We start from the raw sequence: 14,526 nt of genomic DNA, 5'->3' as shown, positions 1-14,526 counted from the left end.
ATTATAAAAAAAGTTTGTTCTCCTAATGAATGAATTTCTCTTTATTCAAAGAAATCTTTTTCAGTTAGATTCATTCCAGATGGATTTACTTATCAAAATTACAAAATGGCATGGTATCGTGCTTTTTTGTATAGACCATTCAATCATTCTTGGTTCTTTACATTCAAAGAAAGTTGCAGCAGAGAATTCCCAATTTGGTTCAACCATTGGTGGAAATGGTTTGGTCCACAACCTGATATTCTACCTCTAAATGTCCTCATGGGATTCCAAACTTATCTCAAAAAAGCAAGGGGGAAGAACATACAAGGCTAATACTATTTCATATGGAATTCAAAGTACCATTGATTTTTTGCTGGAGTTTCAAAGTTCATCAAGAATTGGAAAAACCACTTCCAATGTCACTAGTTCGAGAATTCAAAATTAAACGGTGGTTAGGATTCAATCAAGAATTTTGTGATCAAAAGAATGTATTAAGATTCCTAGAGACGGGAGAAAAATTCAAATGGACTAATCCAAATCAACAGTCTACCAAAGGAGTTAATTCCCCAACTAATCCACAGAAGATAGAAAAAGAGAAAAGTTGCTCAACATCAGACACCACGGCAAATGACTTCTTAATGAAAAAGATGATACAGAATCTGGAAATGCTCAAAGAATACCTCAATTATTTGCAAAATCAAGACAAGAAAGAAGAAGACAAAAAAGATGAGTCAGCTGGATCGTCATCAGAATCAACTTTTGATCCATTTGGTGGTCCCTGTGCTCAAGACCCGACAGACTTTTGATAAAGTGGTCGGCCAATTTCAAAGATGCCGATTTCAAGATAAGAGAAGAATTTCAAAAGGACCAATTACAAGAAGATAAGGTGTCGGCAAGAAAAGCAAATGAAATTCAAATGAAAGTGTCGGCAATCAAATAAAGATGAAATTAAAAGACGGAAATCTCTATAAATAGAACTCAAGATCATTTGTAGAGGCATCGAGTTTTTTTTTAGCTATCAAAGGAACTTTCTGTAAAACTCTAAATTCTCAGCTTCTATATTTATTTGTATGCTCTTTGATTCAAGAAGTTCAATAAAAATTCGAAGTTTGATTTCATCTCAAAGGCTCTGCTATTTAAAATTTTCGTTGCAAAGCTACTCCGATTTCCAAGTAAGTTTTATTTAATTTTATGTCAATTATATGCCTGGGTTGGTTCTGGTATTCAAGAATTTCTGGTATCCAAGAAAATCCATATTTTACCAAACCTATTACTCAACATATCACTTTAACTACATTTCAAGCGGTGCCTCTTTACAATGCACTAAATTCCTTTACCCAAAGACTTTTTCCTTAAAATTATTTTTGGCAATCAGATGATCCATCCAAAAATCAGGATTATTACGAATTAATTCTCACTGATACTCAATCTGTTGAGATTTTCCCTATTCCAGACAAAAAGAATCCGGAAATTATCAGCCATTCAAAATGCATTATAAAAAAAGTTTGTTCTCCTAATGAATGAATTTCTCTTTATTCAAAGAAATCTTTTTCAGTTAGATTCATTCCAGATGGATTTACTTATCAAAATTACAAAATGGCATGGTATCGTGCTTTTTTGTATAGACCATTCAATCATTCTTGGTTCTTTACATTCAAAGAAAGTTGCAGCAGAGAATTCCCAATTTGGTTCAACCATTGGTGGAAATGGTTTGGTCCACAACCTGATATTCTACCTCTAAATGTCCTCATGGGATTCCAAACTTATCTCAAAAAAGCAAGGGGGAAGAACATACAAGGCTAATACTATTTCATATGGAATTCAAAGTACCATTGATTTTTTGCTGGAGTTTCAAAGTTCATCAAGAATTGGAAAAACCACTTCCAATGTCACTAGTTCGAGAATTCAAAATTAAACGGTGGTTAGGATTCAATCAAGAATTTTGTGATCAAAAGAATGTATTAAGATTCCTAGAGACGGGAGAAAAATTCAAATGGACTAATCCAAATCAACAGTCTACCAAAGGAGTTAATTCCCCAACTAATCCACAGAAGATAGAAAAAGAGAAAAGTTGCTCAACATCAGACACCACGGCAAATGACTTCTTAATGAAAAAGATGATACAGAATCTGGAAATGCTCAAAGAATACCTCAATTATTTGCAAAATCAAGACAAGAAAGAAGAAGACAAAAAAGATGAGTCAGCTGGATCGTCATCAGAATCAACTTTTGATCCATTTGGTGGTCCCTGTGCTCAAGACCCGACAGACTTTTGATAAAGTGGTCGGCCAATTTCAAAGATGCCGATTTCAAGATAAGAGAAGAATTTCAAAAGGACCAATTACAAGAAGATAAGGTGTCGGCAAGAAAAGCAAATGAAATTCAAATGAAAGTGTCGGCAATCAAATAAAGATGAAATTAAAAGACGGAAATCTCTATAAATAGAACTCAAGATCATTTGTAGAGGCATCGAGTTTTTTTTTAGCTATCAAAGGAACTTTCTGTAAAACTCTAAATTCTCAGCTTCTATATTTATTTGTATGCTCTTTGATTCAAGAAGTTCAATAAAAATTCGAAGTTTGATTTCATCTCAAAGGCTCTGCTATTTAAAATTTTCGTTGCAAAGCTACTCCGATTTCCAAGTAAGTTTTATTTAATTTTATGTCAATTATATGCCTGGGTTGGTTCTGGTATTCAAGAATTTCTGGTATCCAAGAAAATCCATATTTTACCAAACCTATTACTCAACATATCACTTTAACTACATTTCAAGCGGTGCCTCTTTACAATGCACTAAATTCCTTTACCCAAAGACTTTTTCCTTAAAATTATTTTTGGCAATCAGATGATACATCAAAAAATCTGGATTATTACGAATTAATTCTCACTGATACTCAATCTGTTGAGATTTTGCCTATTCCAGACAAAAAGAATCCAGAATTTATCAGCCATTCAAAATGCATTATAAAAAAAGTTTGTTCTCCTAATGAATGGACTTCTCTTTATTCAAAGAAATCTTTTTCAGTTAGATTCATTCCAGATGGATTTACTTATCATGATTACAAAATGGCATGGTATCGTGCTTTTTGGTATAGACCATTCAATCATTCTTGGTTCTTTACATTCAAAGAAAGTTGCAGCAGAGAATTCCCAATTTGGTTCAACCATTGGTGGAAATGGTTTGGTCCACAACCAGAAATTCTACCTCCAAATGCCCTCATGGGATTCCAAACTTATCTCAAAAAAGCTAGGGGGGAAGAACATACAAGGCCAATACTATTTCATATGGAATTCAAAGTTCCATTGATTTTTTGCTGGAGTTTCAAAGTTCATCAAGAATTGGAAAAACCACTTCCAATGTCACAAGTTCAAGAATTCAAAATTAAATGGTGGTTAGAATTCAATCAAGAATTTTGTGATGAAAAGAATGTTTTAAGATTTCTAGAGACGGGAGGAAAACTCAAATGGACTAATCCAAATCAACAATCTACCAAAGGAGTTAATTCCCCAACTACTCCACAGAAGATCGAAAAAGAGAAAAGTTGCTCAACATCAGACACCACGGCAAATGACTTCTTAATGAAAAAGATGATGCAGAATCCGGAAATGCTCAAAGAATACCTAAATTATTTGCAAAATCAAGACAAGAAATAAGAAGACAAAAAAGATGAGTCAACTGGATCGTCATCAGAATCAACTTTTGATCCATTTGGTGGTCCCTGTGCTCAAGACCCGACAGACTTTTGATAAATTGGTCGGCCAATTTCAAAGATGCCGATTTCAAGATAAGAGAAGAATTTCAAAAGGACCAATTACAAGAAGATAAGGTGTCGGCAAGAAAAGCAAATGAAATTCAAATGAAAGTGTCGGCAATCAAATGAAAATGAAATTAAAAGACGGAAGTCTCTATAAATAGAACTCAAAATCATTTGTAGAGGCATCGAGTTTTTTTTTAGCTATCATAGGAACTTTCTGTAAACCTCTAATTTCTCAGTTTCTATATTTCTTTGTATGCTCTTTGATTCAAGAAGTTCAATAAGAATTCAAAGTTTGATTTCATCTCAAAGGCTCTGCTATTTAAAGTTTTCGTTGCAAAGCTACTCTGATTTCCAAGTAAGTTTTATTTAATTTTATGTCAATTATATGCCTGGGTTGGTTCTGGTATTCAAGAATTTCTGGTAACCAATAAAATCCATAGTTTACCAAATCCATTACTCAACATACCACTTTAACTAGATTTCAAGAAGTGCCTCTTTACAATGCACTAAATTCCTTTACCCAAAGACTTTTTCCTTCAAAATGTTTTTGGCAATCAGATGATACATCAAAAAATCTGGATTATTACGAATTAATTCTCACTGATACTCAATCTGTTGAGATTTTGCCTATTCCAGACAAAAAGAATCCAGAATTTATCAGCCATTCAAAATGCATTATAAAAAAAGTTTGTTCTCCTAATGAATGGATTTCTCTTTATTCAAAGAAATCTTTTTCAGTTAGATTCATTCCAGATGGATTTACTTATCATGATTACAAAATGGCATGGTATCGTGCTTTTTGGTATATACCATTCAATCATTCTTGGTTCTTTACATTCAAAGAAAGTTGCAGCAGAGAATTCCCAATTTGGTTCAACCATTGGTGGAAATAGTTTGGTCTACAACCAGAAATTCTACCTCCAAATGTCCTCATGGGATTCCAAACTTATCTCAAAAAAGCTAGGGGGGAAGAACATACAAGGCCAATACTATTTCATATGGAATTCAAAGTACCATGGATTTTTTGCTGGAGTTTCAAAGTTCATCAAGAATTGGAAAAATCACTTCCAATGTCACTAGTACGAGAATTCAAAATTAAGCGGTGGTTAGGATTCAATCAAGAATTTTATGATGAAAAGAATGTATTAAGATTCCTAGAGACGGGAGAAAAATTCAAATGGACTAATCCAAATCAACAGTCTACCAAAGGAGTTAATTCCCCAACTAATCCACAGAAGATAGAAAAAGAGAAAAGTTGCTCAACATCAGACACCACGGCAAATGACTTCTTAATGAAAAAGATGATACAGAATTTGGAAATGCTCAAAGAATACCTCAATTATTTGCAAAATCAAGACAAGAAAGAAGAAGACAAAAAAGATGAGTCAGCTGGATCGTCATCAGAATCAACTTTTGATCTATTTGGTGGTCCCTGTGCTCAAGACCCGACAGACTTTTGATAAAGTGGTCGGCCAATTTCAAAGATGCCGATTTCAAGATAAGAGAAGAATTTCAAAAGGAACAATTACAAGAAGATAAGGTGTCGGCAAGAAAAGCAAATGAAATTCAAATGAAAGTGTCGGCAATCAAATGAAAATGAAATTAAAAGACGGAAGTCTCTATAAATAGAACACAAGATCATTTGTAGAGGCATCGAGTTTTTTTTTAGCTATCATAGGAACTTTCTGTAAATCTCTAAATTCTCAGCTTCTATTTTTCTTTGTATGCTCTTTGATTCAAGAAATTCAATAAAAATTCAAATTTTGATTTCATCTCAAAGGCTCTGCTATTTAAAGTTTTCGTTGCAAAACTACTCTGATTTCCAAGTAAGTTTTATTTAATTTTATGTCAATTATATGCCTGGGTTGGTTCTGGTATTCAAGAATTTCTGGTAACCAAGAAAATCCATATTTTACCAAACCTATTACTCAACATATCACTTTAACTAGATTTCAAGAAGTGCCTCTTTACAATGCACTAAATTCCTTTACCCAAAGACTTTTTCCTTCAAAATATTTTTGGCAATCAGATGATCCATCCAAAAATTTGGATTATTACGAATTAATTCTCACTGATACTCAATCTGTTGAGATTTTCCCTATTCCAGACAAAAAGAATCCAGAAATTATCAGCCATTCAAAATGCATTATAAAAAAAGTTTGTTCTCCTAATGAATGGACTTCTCTTTATTCAAAGAAATCTTTTTCAGTTAGATTCATTCCAGATGGATTTACTTATCAAGATTACAAAATGGCATGGTATCGTGCTTTTTGGTATAGACCATTCAATCATTCTTGGTTCTTTACATTCAAAGAAAGTTGCAGCAGAGAATTCCCAATTTGGTTCAACCATTGGTGGAAATAGTTTGGTCCACAACCAGAAATTCTACCTCCAAATGTCCTCATGGGATTCCAAACTTATCTCAAAAAAACTAGGGGGGAAGAACATACAAGGCCAATACTATTTCATATGGAATTCAAAGTACCATGGATTTTTTGCTGGAGTTTCAAAGTTCATCAAGAATTGGAAAAACCACTTCCAATGTCACTAGTTCGAGAATTCAAAATTAAATGGTGGTTAGGATTCAATCAAGAATTTTGTGATCAAAAGAATGTATTAAGATTCCTAGAGACGGGAGAAAAACTCAAATGGACTAATCCAAATCAACAATCTACCAAAGGAGTTAATTCCCCAACTACTCCACAGAAGATAGAAAAAGAGAAAAGTTGCTCAACATCAGACACCACGGCAAATGACTTCTTAATGAAAAAGATGATGCAGAATCCGGAAATGCTCAAAGAATACCTAAATTATTTGTAAAATCAAGACAAGAAAGAAGAAGACAAAAAAGATGAGTCAGCTGGATCGTCATCAGAATCAACTTTTGATCCATTTGGTGGTCCCTGTGCTCAAGACCCGACAGACTTTTGATAAAGTGGTCGGCCAATTTCAAAGATGCCGATTTCAAGATAAGAGAAGAATTTCAAAAGGACCAATTACAAGAAGATAAGGTGTCGGCAAGAAAAGGAAATGAAATTCAAATGAAAGTGTCGGCAATCAAATAAAGAGGAAATTAAAAGACGGAAGTCTCTATAAATAGAACTCAAAATCATTTGTAGAGGCATCGAGTTTTTTTTTAGCTATCATAGGAACTTTCTGTAAACCTCTAAATTCTCAGTTTCTATATTACTTTGTATGCTCTTTGATTCAAGAAGTTCAATAAGAATTCGAAGTTTCATTTCATCTCAAAGGCTCTGCTATTTAAAGTTTTCGTTGCGAAGCTACTCTGATTTCCAAGTAAGTTTTATTTAATTTTATGTCAATTATATGCCTGGGTTGGTTCTGGTATTCAAGAATTTCTGGTAACCAAGAAAATCCATGTTTTACCAAACCTATTACTCAACATATCACTTTAACTAGATTTCAAGAAGTGCCTCTTTACAATGCACTAAATTCCTTTACCCAAAGACTTTTTACTTCAAAATGTTTTTGGCAATCAGATGATCCATCCAAAAATCTGGATTATTACGAATTAATTCTCACTGATACTCAATCTGTTGAGATTTTCCCTATTCCAGACAAAAAGAATCCAGAAATTATCAGCCATTCAAAATGCATTATAAAAAAAGTTTGTTCTCCTAATGAATGGACTTCTCTTTATTCAAAGAAATCTTTTTCAGTTAGATTCATTCCAGATGGATTTACTTATCAAGATTACAAAATGGCATGGTATCGTGCTTTTTGGTATAGACCATTCAATCATTCTTGGTTCTTTACATTCAAAGAAAGTTGCAGCAGAGAATTCCCAATTTGGTTCAACCATTGGTGGAAATAGTTTGGTCCACAACCAGAAATTCTACCTCCAAATATCCTCATGGGATTCCAAACTTATCTCAAAAAAACTAGGGGGGAAGAACATACAAGGCCAATACTATTTCATATGGAATTCAAAGTACCATGGATTTTTTGCTGGAGTTTCAAAGTTCATCAAGAATTGGAAAAACCACTTCCAATGTCACTAGTTCGAGAATTCAAAATTAAACGGTGGTTAGGATTCACTCAAGAATTTTGTGATCAAAAGAATGTATTAAGATTCCTAGAGACGGGAGAAAAATTCAAATGGACTAATCCAAATCAACAGTCTACCAAAGGAGTTAATTCCCCAACTAATCCACAGAAGATAGAAAAAGAGAAAAGTTGCTCAACATCAGACACCACGGCAAATGACTTCTTAATGAAAAAGATGATGCAGAATCCGGAAATGCTCAAAGAATACCTAAATTATTTGTAAAATCAAGACAAGAAAGAAGAAGACAAAAAAGATGAGTCAGCTGGATCGTCATCAGAATCAACTTTTGATCCATTTGGTGGTCCCTGTGCTCAAGACCCGACAGACTTTTGATAAAGTGGTCGGCCAATTTCAAAGATGCCGATTTCAAGATAAGAGAAGAATTTCAAAAGGACCAATTACAAGAAGATAAGGTGTCGGCAAGAAAAGCAAATGAAATTCAAATGAAAGTGTCGGCAATCAAATGAAAATGAAATTAAAAGACGGAAGTCTCTATAAATAGAACTCAAGATCATTTGTAGAGGCATCGAGTTTTTTTTTAGCTATCATAGGAACTTTCTGTAAACCTCTAAATTCTCAGTTTCTATATTTCTTTGTATGCTCTTTGATTCAAGAAGTTCAATAAGAATTCGAAGTTTCATTTCATCTCAAAGGCTCTGCTATTTAAAGTTTTCGTTGCAAAGCTACTCTGATTTCCAAGTAAGTTTTATTTAATTTTATGTCAATTATATGCCTGGGTTGGTTCTGGTATTCAAGAATTTCTGGTAACCAAGAAAATCCATGTTTTACCAAACCTATTACTCAACATATCACTTTAACTAGATTTCAAGAAGTGCCTCTTTACAATGCACTAAATTCCTTTACCCAAAGACTTTTTACTTCAAAATGTTTTTGGCAATCAGATGATCCATCCAAAAATCTGGATTATTACGAATTAATTCTCACTGATACTCAATCTGTTGAGATTTTCCCTATTCCAGACAAAAAGAATCCAGAAATTATCAGCCATTCAAAATGCATTATAAAAAAAGTTTGTTCTCCTAATGAATGGACTTCTCTTTATTCAAAGAAATCTTTTTCAGTTAGATTCATTCCAGATGGATTTACTTATCAAGATTACAAAATGGCATGGTATCGTGCTTTTTGGTATAGACCATTCAATCATTCTTGGTTCTTTACATTCAAAGAAAGTTGCAGCAGAGAATTCCCAATTTGGTTCAACCATTGGTGGAAATAGTTTGGTCCACAACCAGAAATTCTACCTCCAAATATCCTCATGGGATTCCAAACTTATCTCAAAAAAACTAGGGGGGAAGAACATACAAGGCCAATACTATTTCATATGGAATTCAAAGTACCATGGATTTTTTGCTGGAGTTTCAAAGTTCATCAAGAATTGGAAAAACCACTTCCAATGTCACTAGTTCGAGAATTCAAAATTAAACGGTGGTTAGGATTCACTCAAGAATTTTGTGATCAAAAGAATGTATTAAGATTCCTAGAGACGGGAGAAAAATTCAAATGGACTAATCCAAATCAACAGTCTACCAAAGGAGTTAATTCCCCAACTAATCCACAGAAGATAGAAAAAGAGAAAAGTTGCTCAACATCAGACACCACGGCAAATGACTTCTTAATGAAAAAGATGATGCAGAATCCGGAAATGCTCAAAGAATACCTAAATTATTTGTAAAATCAAGACAAGAAAGAAGAAGACAAAAAAGATGAGTCAGCTGGATCGTCATCAGAATCAACTTTTGATCCATTTGGTGGTCCCTGTGCTCAAGACCCGACAGACTTTTGATAAAGTGGTCGGCCAATTTCAAAGATGCCGATTTCAAGATAAGAGAAGAATTTCAAAAGGACCAATTACAAGAAGATAAGGTGTCGGCAAGAAAAGCAAATGAAATTCAAATGAAAGTGTCGGCAATCAAATGAAAATGAAATTAAAAGACGGAAGTCTCTATAAATAGAACTCAAGATCATTTGTAGAGGCATCGAGTTTTTTTTTAGCTATCATAGGAACTTTCTGTAAACCTCTAAATTCTCAGTTTCTATATTTCTTTGTATGCTCTTTGATTCAAGAAGTTCAATAAGAATTCGAAGTTTCATTTCATCTCAAAGGCTCTGCTATTTAAAGTTTTCGTTGCAAAGCTACTCTGATTTCCAAGTAAGTTTTATTTAATTTTATGTCAATTATATGCCTGGGTTGGTTCTGGTATTCAAGAATTTCTGGTAACCAAGAAAATCCATGTTTTACCAAACCTATTACTCAACATATCACTTTAACTAGATTTCAAGAAGTGCCTCTTTACAATGCACTAAATTCCTTTACCCAAAGACTTTTTACTTCAAAATGTTTTTGGCAATCAGATGATCCATCCAAAAATCTGGATTATTACGAATTAATTCTCACTGATACTCAATCTGTTGAGATTTTCCCTATTCCAGACAAAAAGAATCCAGAAATTATCAGCCATTCAAAATGCATTATAAAAAAAGTTTGTTCTCCTAATGAATGGACTTCTCTTTATTCAAAGAAATCTTTTTCAGTTAGATTCATTCCAGATGGATTTACTTATCAAGATTACAAAATGGCATGGTATCGTGCTTTTTGGTATAGACCATTCAATCATTCTTGGTTCTTTACATTCAAAGAAAGTTGCAGCAGAGAATTCCCAATTTGGTTCAACCATTGGTGGAAATAGTTTGGTCCACAACCAGAAATTCTACCTCCAAATATCCTCATGGGATTCCAAACTTATCTCAAAAAAACTAGGGGGGAAGAACATACAAGGCCAATACTATTTCATATGGAATTCAAAGTACCATGGATTTTTTGCTGGAGTTTCAAAGTTCATCAAGAATTGGAAAAACCACTTCCAATGTCACTAGTTCGAGAATTCAAAATTAAACGGTGGTTAGGATTCACTCAAGAATTTTGTGATCAAAAGAATGTATTAAGATTCCTAGAGACGGGAGAAAAATTCAAATGGACTAATCCAAATCAACAGTCTACCAAAGGAGTTAATTCCCCAACTAATCCACAGAAGATAGAAAAAGAGAAAAGTTGCTCAACATCAGACACCACGGCAAATGACTTCTTAATGAAAAAGATGATGCAGAATCCGGAAATGCTCAAAGAATACCTAAATTATTTGTAAAATCAAGACAAGAAAGAAGAAGACAAAAAAGATGAGTCAGCTGGATCGTCATCAGAATCAACTTTTGATCCATTTGGTGGTCCCTGTGCTCAAGACCCGACAGACTTTTGATAAAGTGGTCGGCCAATTTCAAAGATGCCGATTTCAAGATAAGAGAAGAATTTCAAAAGGACCAATTACAAGAAGATAAGGTGTCGGCAAGAAAAGCAAATGAAATTCAAATGAAAGTGTCGGCAATCAAATGAAAATGAAATTAAAAGACGGAAGTCTCTATAAATAGAACTCAAGATCATTTGTAGAGGCATCGAGTTTTTTTTTAGCTATCATAGGAACTTTCTGTAAACCTCTAAATTCTCAGTTTCTATATTTCTTTGTATGCTCTTTGATTCAAGAAGTTCAATAAGAATTCGAAGTTTCATTTCATCTCAAAGGCTCTGCTATTTAAAGTTTTCGTTGCAAAGCTACTCTGATTTCCAAGTAAGTTTTATTTAATTTTATGTCAATTATATGCCTGGGTTGGTTCTGGTATTCAAGAATTTCTGGTAACCAAGAAAATCCATGTTTTACCAAACCTATTACTCAACATATCACTTTAACTAGATTTCAAGAAGTGCCTCTTTACAATGCACTAAATTCCTTTACCCAAAGACTTTTTCCTTCAAAATGTTTTTGGCAATCAGATGATCCATCCAAAAATCTGGATTATTACGAATTAATTCTCACTGATACTCAATCTGTTGAGATTTTCCCTATTCCAGACAAAAAGAATCCAGAAATTATCAGCCATTCAAAATGCATTATAAAAAAAGTTTGTTCTCCTAATGAATGGATTTCTCTTTATTCAAAGAAATCTTTTTCAGTTAGATTCATTCCAGATGGATTTACTTATCAAGATTACAAAATGGCATGGTATCGTGCTTTTTGGTATAGACCATTCAATCATTCTTGGTTCTTTACATTCAAAGAAAGTTGCAGCAGAGAATTCCCAATTTGGTTCAACCATTGGTGGAAATAGTTTGGTCCACAACCAGAAATTCTACCTCCAAATATCCTCATGGGATTCCAAACTTATCTCAAAAAAACTAGGGGGGAAGAACATACAAGGCCAATACTATTTCATATGGAATTCAAAGTACCATGGATTTTTTGCTGGAGTTTCAAAGTTCATCAAGAATTGGAAAAACCACTTCCAATGTCACTAGTTCGAGAATTCAAAATTAAACGGTGGTTAGGATTCAATCAAGAATTTTGTGATCAAAAGAATGTATTAAGATTCCTAGAGACGGGAGAAAAATTCAAATGGACTAATCCAAATCAACAGTCTACCAAAGGAGTTAATTCCCCAACTAATCCACAGAAGATAGAAAAAGAGAAAAGTTGCTCAACATCAGACACCACGGCAAATGACTTCTTAATGAAAAAGATGATGCAGAATCCGGAAATGCTCAAAGAATACCTAAATTATTTGTAAAATCAAGATAAGAAAGAAGAAGACAAAAAAGATGAGTCAGCTGGATCGTCATCAGAATCAACTTTTGATCCATTTGGTGGTCCCTGTGCTCAAGACCCGACAGACTTTTGATAAAGTGGTCGGCCAATTTCAAAGATGCCGATTTCAAGATAAGAGAAGAATTTCAAAAGGACCAATTACAAGAAGATAAGGTGTCGGCAAGAAAAGCAAATGAAATTCAAATGAAAGTGTCGGCAATCAAATGAAAATGAAATTAAAAGACGGAAGTCTCTATAAATAGAACTCAAGATCATTTGTAGAGGCATCGAGTTTTTTTTTAGCTATCATAGGAACTTTCTGTAAAACTCTAAATTCTCAGCTTCTATATTTCTTTGTATGCTCTTTGATTCAAGAAGTTCAATAAAAATTCGAAGTTTCATTTCATCTCAAAGGCTCTGCTATTTAAAGTTTTCGTTGCAAAGCTACTCTGATTTCCAAGTAAGTTTTATTTAATTTTATGTCAATTATATGCCTGGGTTGGTTCTGGTATTCAAGAATTTCTGGTAACCAAGAAAATCCATGTTTTACCAAACCTATTACTCAACATATCACTTTAACTAGATTTCAAGAAGTGCCTCTTTACAATGCACTAAATTCCTTTACCCAAAGACTTTTTCCTTCAAAATGTTTTTGGCAATCAGATGATCCATCCAAAAATCTGGATTATTACGAATTAATTCTCACTGATACTCAATCTGTTGAGATTTTCCCTATTCCAGACAAAAAGAATCCAGAAATTATCAGCCATTCAAAATGCATTATAAAAAAAGTTTGTTCTCCTAATGAATGGATTTCTCTTTATTCAAAGAAATCTTTTTCAGTTAGATTCATTCCAGATGGATTTACTTATCAAAATTACAAAATGGCATGGTATCGTGCTTTTTGGTATAGACCATTCAATCATTCTTGGTTCTTTACATTCAAAGAAAGTTGCAGCAGAGAATTCCCAATTTGGTTCAACCATTGGTGGAAATAGTTTGGTCCACAACCAGAAATTCTACCTCCAAATGTCCTCATGGGATTCCAAACTTATCTCAAAAAAGCTAGGGGGGAAGAACATACAAGGCCAATACTATTTCATATGGAATTCAAAGTACCATGGATTTTTTGCTGGAGTTTCAAAGTTCATCAAGAATTGGAAAAACCACTTCCAATGTCACTAGTTCGAGAATTCAAAATTAAACGGTGGTTAGGATTCAATCAAGAATTTTGTGATCAAAAGAATGTATTAAGATTCCTAGAGACGGGAGAAAAATTCAAATGGACTAATCCAAATCAACAGTCTACCAAAGGAGTTAATTCCCCAACTAATCCACAGAAGATAGAAAAAGAGAAAAGTTGCTCAACATCAGACACCACGGCAAATGACTTCTTAATGAAAAAGATGATACAGAATCTGGAAATGCTCAAAGAATACCTCAATTATTTGCAAAATCAAGACAAGAAAGAAGAAGACAAAAAAGATGAGTCAGCTGGATCGTCATCAGAATCAACTTTTGATCCATTTGGTGGTCCCTGTGCTCAAGACCCGACAGACTTTTGATAAAGTGGTCGGCCAATTTCAAAGATGCCGATTTCAAGATAAGAGAAGAATTTCAAAAGGACCAATTACAAGAAGATAAGGTGTCGGCAAGAAAAGCAAATGAAATTCAAATGAAAGTGTCGGCAATCAAATAAAGAGGAAATTAAAAGACGGAAGTCTCTATAAATAGAACTCAAGATCATTTGTAGAGGCATCGAGTTTTTTTTTAGCTATCAAAGGAACTTTCTGTAAAACTCTAAATTCTCAGCTTCTATATTTATTTGTATGCTCTTTGATTCAAGAAGTTCAATAAAAATTCGAAGTTTGATTTCATCTCAAAGGCTCTGCTATTTAAAATTTTCGTTGCAAAGCTACTCCGATTTCCAAGTAAGTTTTATTTAATTTTATGTCAATTATATGCCTGGGTTGGTTCTGGTATTCAAGAATTTCTGGTATCCAAGAAAATCCATATTTTACCAAACCTATTACTCAACATATCACTTTAACTACATTTCAAGCGGTGC

This window comes from Coffea arabica, chromosome 2c, assembly GCF_036785885.1.
Source record: "Coffea arabica cultivar ET-39 chromosome 2c, Coffea Arabica ET-39 HiFi, whole genome shotgun sequence".
Taxonomy (NCBI): domain Eukaryota; kingdom Viridiplantae; phylum Streptophyta; class Magnoliopsida; order Gentianales; family Rubiaceae; genus Coffea; species Coffea arabica.
The sequence above is the reverse complement of the archived record's forward strand: the minus strand, read 5'-3'. Positions refer to the sequence as shown.